We start from the raw sequence: 6,240 nt of genomic DNA on the forward strand, positions 1-6,240 counted from the left end.
GCTGCATTAGCAGCCTTCATTTCCTAGGGATTCCGAAATCCACATTCACATCTCTAGGGTTGGTCTTATACCCTATAGTGTCGACCTTTCTAGGTCCATTGTTCTTTACTACCTAGGTCCCTTTAACTCGAGGCTCTACATCACTATGTTCATAACCTAGGTTTACTTTAACTCTAGGTTTAATCCACAACCTATGTTCTTCAACACTAGGTTCGATATCAACCTATGTTTATTAACAGTAGGTTCATATGTCATTCTTATCCATCCTAGGTCCACGACACTAGGTTCAATACAACCTATGTTCACTAACACTAGGTTCAATGTCATCTATGTCCGACCTATGTTTATTAATACTAGGTTCGATGCCACTCGATCTAATATCTAGATGTCCACATGCACATTTCAACTAACATAATCCTCTATATGTTAACTTGCATCCATCTAGCATTAGGATTATGTCATTTGTGTTCATCTAGTAGTTTCCTCAATGTATCAACATACATATCACATTGGTAGGCATTAAACATCAAGCATAATAAGATTCATGCATCTATATTATCTTATGCAACCTACCACTACACATGCATGCATCAATAGTAAACATTATTACTCTAAGACATAAAGGCGACCTAGTCGCTTCGGTGAGCACAACCCACCTCGATTCGCTCTCCGATTGCTTGTAGTCACTTACAATCGGCCTCCCGCGGCACCCGTATCCGGCATGGCCTAATCTTGCAATTGCGCACCAACCGTGCGCCGAATTATGGCTCCGGAAATTGTAGGTCTACGGTTTGCCGCCACGGTGCTCCAAATCCATTTCCATGATTTTTAGTCGTCGCCTCGGCCCTCCAGGCGGAAACGAAGCTAAATAGTCCGTTTCTTCAATATCTTCGCACCGGTTCGATGAATCGTCGAACCGACTTCACCAATGCGTCGGAATACCTAGCAATTAGGTTTACAGAGGGTCAATTGAGATCAAACCCTCATATTTACAAAAACCCCAATTTCAGAGCCCTAGAACCACCATTTGCAAGAATACACTAAATCGAGTCTTGATTCAAGCAAATAGCATCTAATTAGCACCAAGGGATTCATCCAAACTCATTCCTAGAGTATTTAAATTAAACCCTAAGAAATCACCATAAATGGACATCAAGCTTACCTCCAAAGCTTGCTCCAAACTTGAGAAGAAGAAGATGGAGATGATGATCCCTCTTCCTTACTTCTTCTCCACCTTCTCCTCCTCCTCCTCTTGATCCACTTCTAGAGAGAGAGAAAGGGCTTCTAGAGAGAGAGAGAGAGTTAGGGTTGAAATGGTGAGGGAGTGAGAGAGAGAGAGGCTCTAATCCTCTCTATACACTCAACTTATGCAACAATTGCATAAAAATCCCCAAACAAGCCTCTTCTCACACTGCCCCAAACTGGGCATTTTCGGGCTACGGGGACCGGTCCTTGGATGAGGGACCGGTCCCTGAGGGACCTGTCCCTGGCCGAGGGACCCATCCCCATAGGTCTAAATTTCCAGACTTAGCCAAATTTCAGCATTTTTTGTTTTCGCTTCGTTTTCGCTCGTTTGGCCTCCGATTCTTTTCAAATCGAACCAATACTCTCCAAACATGTTTTCGAGCATGTTTTCATCATCTTTTCATCCATGCTAATGCCGGATTTAGTCCATGATCCAACATAGCCTTTCGGGTTCCGTTTTCGCGCCTACGCGCTCCGAAAATGCCCGAATGCTTCCAAACTTCACCGGAACCATTCCAATGGCTCTCCAAACCAATATAAACCGTAACTTCATTATTTTAGAAGTCCGGTACCTTACACACGGTCTCCTCCTCCATTTTCGGCTGGAGTTGTAAAGCTGCGATGTATCCGCGCGTACGCCCCACACAAAGCCAGCAGTGAGTCAATTGTGGAGGCGACAATCAAGGAAGCGGCAAAATTGACCGATGTGGCTTACCCGAAGCAAAACGATTCCTACACCGCCACATACACAACCAAGTATGAGATGTCTCATTCGAACACTCGGTGGAAGATATTAGGGAGCAATGTTGAGATCATAGATTACAACTGTTATTTTTCTGTAATTAATAATCCTATTAGTTATTAAAATATGCATATGCTTTGTTGTGGTCAAAGTTTCCAAGCTAGCCTGATCACTATCCAATATTTAGAGTTTTATCCTCAAATGATATCATGGTTTGTTGTCTATTAGTGAACTAATGTTGTGTTGCAGTTCTGTTTATAGTGCTTTCTGTAAGATTCAGTTGGTAGATGCTTAGCTGTACACCCTAAAGTCAATTGATTGAGTAATAGAGTTGGTATAAATTTTGTGCTCTGTAATATCTATGTTCAAGATTACGTATAAATTTTTGGTATAAATTTTATTTTAATTCGAACGCATTTTGCCATTTGAGCTAATTAAGAAGTCATTGCTTCATTTGAACTCATTGATTCACTTAATTTTTTAATATTTTGTAGCAATTTTTGAGTAAATTAATAATCTTTTATTATGATGAATTATTTGATTAATTTTATCACTGATTTGGACTATGATTTACTAGTTACCAGATAATGTATTTTTAGGGCATAGTGGAATTTTTAGATGTATAGTTTTTGACAAATAATGTGAGGAAGTGAACTCTCGAAATCCGAGAGTTGAACTTTGATTAGAATCGACTTGTTGTCGACTTGATAGGCTTCAGAAAGTCCGAATGCGATAAAAATGCATAAAGTGCATTGAGGAGGACCCGCGAGAGCAAGCTGTGCAAAATCTGCACAATTTGCAGGTTTTGTGCTCTCGGGGACCGGTCCCTCTAGGAGAGGACCGGTTCCCGTAAGCATGTGGGGGTTGAGCTGATGCTAAACCTGCTCAAGTTGCTCTCGGGGACCGGTCATCCTTAAGAGGGACTAGTCCCCGTACGCGTGCAAGGGTTGAGCTAAAGCTCAACCTGGCAAAATTGCTCTCAGGGGCCGGTCCTTCCTTAGAGGGACCGGTCCCTGTGCCCGAAAATGCCCAAAAAGGGGCTATGTCATGTGTTGAGAGTTGAGGGACTATTATGCAATTGTTGCATAAGTGGATGTATATGGGCAAAGGAGAGCTCATTCTCTCCCACTTCTCCCATTTCTAAACCCTAAAACACTTCTCTCTCTCTCTCTAAGCTCTTGCTCTCTCTCTCTCTCTCTCTCTTTAAGGTGAAAGGAGGAGAAGGAGTAGAAGGAGAAGAAGGTCAAGGAGGAAAGCATCATCTTCTTCATCTTCTTCCTCTAGTTTGGAGCAAACTTGAGAGGTAAGCTCCTAGAGCATTAATGGTGGATTTCTAGGGTAGAGTTTAAATACTCTAGAATTGGTTTTGGTTAAACTCTATGATGCTAGTGGTATCCTAATTGCATGTATATAGGGTTTGAATGGAGTAGTTTGCACTAATTGCAATCTAGGGCTCCAACTTAGGGTTTGAGAAATCAGTGAGTTTGATCTCAATTGGTCGGTTGTAAACCTAATTGCTAGGTATCTAAACGCGTTGGCGGCGACAGTTCGACTATTCGTCGAGTTGGTGCGGAGGTATCGCCAAGCGAAGAGCATTTCGGCTTCGTTTCCGCTCGAAAGGTCGAAGCGGCGACAAGTGATCGTGAGATTGGGTTTCCTACTGCGTACCATCGCCAACAGGTGGGTGGTGACCATCCCGAAGTAGCTGGACTGCTCCCTATGTCTAAGTGTATTGTTGATCAAGTTGCATATTGTGATATTGCATTATAAGGTACTTAGATGATTACTACTCATCCTTGTATGCTCCTTGGTATAGTTGCATAGTGGGCTTAGCACTTAAACCTAGGATGCATGAGATTAGTGTAATAAGGTTTCGAACCCTATAATGAGATGATAAATGATGAATGTGCCTATGTGGACGAAAACCTAGTAAAGTGTAAACTAGTGTATTGGGATCCTGTAACAAGAATGAGTGGCATCTAGTTAATGTAAACACAAGAATGAGTAGCATGAAAACCTTAGTGTAGTTGAAACACTAGGATGTTGGGTATAGGAATTACTTGGATTCCATGATGATACCATCCCTATTTGGTGGGATATCCCCGGTTCACAAGGATTGGATTGTGCTCACATAGCCTGTCTGCGCTTGCTGTGGTCGCTCCACACAAGCTGTGCACTCCGGATTTTAGATACACGAGGGGCAGTCGTCGTGTGCTGCCTGGACAGCCGCTAGCTGTCCGCAGGCGGTCGGGGGTAGTTGAGCAGTGAGACTCCTCCCCTATGAGACTTAAAAACGTGAGATTGAGAGCGAGCCTTCGGGTTAGCCGAGAGATTGGGTGATCTAATGAATAGTTTTATTGTTGAATATAGTAGTATGGTAGCTAGCCTTTACTATGAGTTGCATGCATTCATTATATTGGATTAAGGCATGGTAGAGTACTCACATTTCTCCTTATCCTTGTCGTTGCCTTCAAGTTGTTTATCTATCTATCTATCTATCTGCCTATGCCTGCTTAGACCTAGTGGGGAGACTGGCGGAGTCGGCGGCCGAACCCACTGGGAACTATGGACAATAGTTCTCACCCCACTAACTACTCACTTAGGGAGCTATGCCCTTGTCGCGATCCTTGCTCGATTCGCCCCTGTGTGTACCTATCCCCAAAAATCACACGGGGTGAGAACTATATAAATATAGTTCCCAGTGGGTTCGACCGCCGACTCCACCGGTTTTCCCACTAGGTCTAAGCAGACATAAGCAAATAGATAGGCAGATAAATAGATAGAAAAGTAAACTGCAATTATTCTACCATGCCTTCAATAATGAGCAATGCATGCAATATTTATTTGCAATGAACCTACTATCATGCTAGTATCATGTCATGAGTATATAAAAGTACATAGCAATGCAATCTACAACATACACTATGTCTACTCGAGGTAATAATGCAATTCTACTATGCCATTCATGTTTATTACCTAATCGACTTGGCTAACCCGTAGGTTAAACCCTCGACTCACTCTCAATCTTATAGGTGAAGAGAATCTGCACTCGCACACCGAGACCGTCTGCGGGACAACTACGTCTGCCCCTAGTGAAGTACTCCGGAGACTCGTGCTTCGGTGGAGCGACTACCGACAAGCGAAAACAGACTAGTGAGTATGATCCAATCCTCTCAAGAGGATACCCTGTCTACTAGGGTCAATGTGCCTCTGCTGCACAGTATACAATGCATCCTAGATGCCGAGATCTCTACTATCCCTAGAACTATGTCATGTTTACTACACTAGACTCGATGCCACTCGTTCGATCGTTGTAGTAATGTTCTGTAACTAATTGACATGCCACTCGTCCAATTAATGTTTCTACTACACTAGTTCAATGCCACTCTACTAGGCTATCATATGTCCAAGTCCGGCTCTTTATGCAATTATAGGATTCCATGTCACAAGACCCAATCCTCATGCTACCCTAGTCTATGTGTTCAACTTACAAGTTACACTACTAAGAAGCATGCAAGGAATTAGAATTGCAACTATCTACTAATTCTATAATGCATAATATTCATATGATGAAAGAATTTAACTTAGACATAAAAAGAAACCCGGTTGCTTCGGGATGGACACCCCCTACCTCTTGAGGATATGGAGGCTCTAGAAATGCCCTCCAATGAACGTTACGACGACGTCTCAGCCTCTTTGGTCGAAATGAAGCTTGGTTGGCCTTGTTTTGCCAATATTTTTTCGCCCGCTAGACTAATCGAAAATCCGACTTCGCCCTTCCGTTTAGACACGTAACAAATAGGTTAGAGGTGGGTCAAATGAGATCAATCCTCTACTTCTCCAAAAACCCTAATTTGGGTGCCCTAGGGTTAGCACTATGCAAACCTACTTCAAAAACCCTAGATTCTAGCTCTAATTCCACCATTCATGGTGCTAGAGGTCCATTTGACCCCATATCAAGAGCTAAAACCCGAAAACCCTAAGTTTCATAAGCTAGGGTTGGAAGCTTACCTCTATATTAGCTTCAAAGAGAGAAGAGAGGAAGAGGGAGAGGTCCAAAAGCCTTCTTAGCTTGATCTCCTTCTTCTTCTCCTTCCTCTTCTTCCTTCTTTTCCTTCTCTTTTCTTCTTCTTCCTTTTCTTTGTTCTTTCCTTTCTAGAGAGAGAGAGAGAGAGAGAAGAGAGTGTGTGAGGGAGGGAGTGGAATGAGAGCAAGAGAGAGAGAGGTGGTCCCCTATACTCTCTATTGTAACA

This window comes from Ananas comosus, linkage group 24 (genome assembly GCF_001540865.1).
Source record: "Ananas comosus cultivar F153 linkage group 24, ASM154086v1, whole genome shotgun sequence".
Classification (NCBI taxonomy): Eukaryota; Viridiplantae; Streptophyta; class Magnoliopsida; order Poales; family Bromeliaceae; genus Ananas; species Ananas comosus.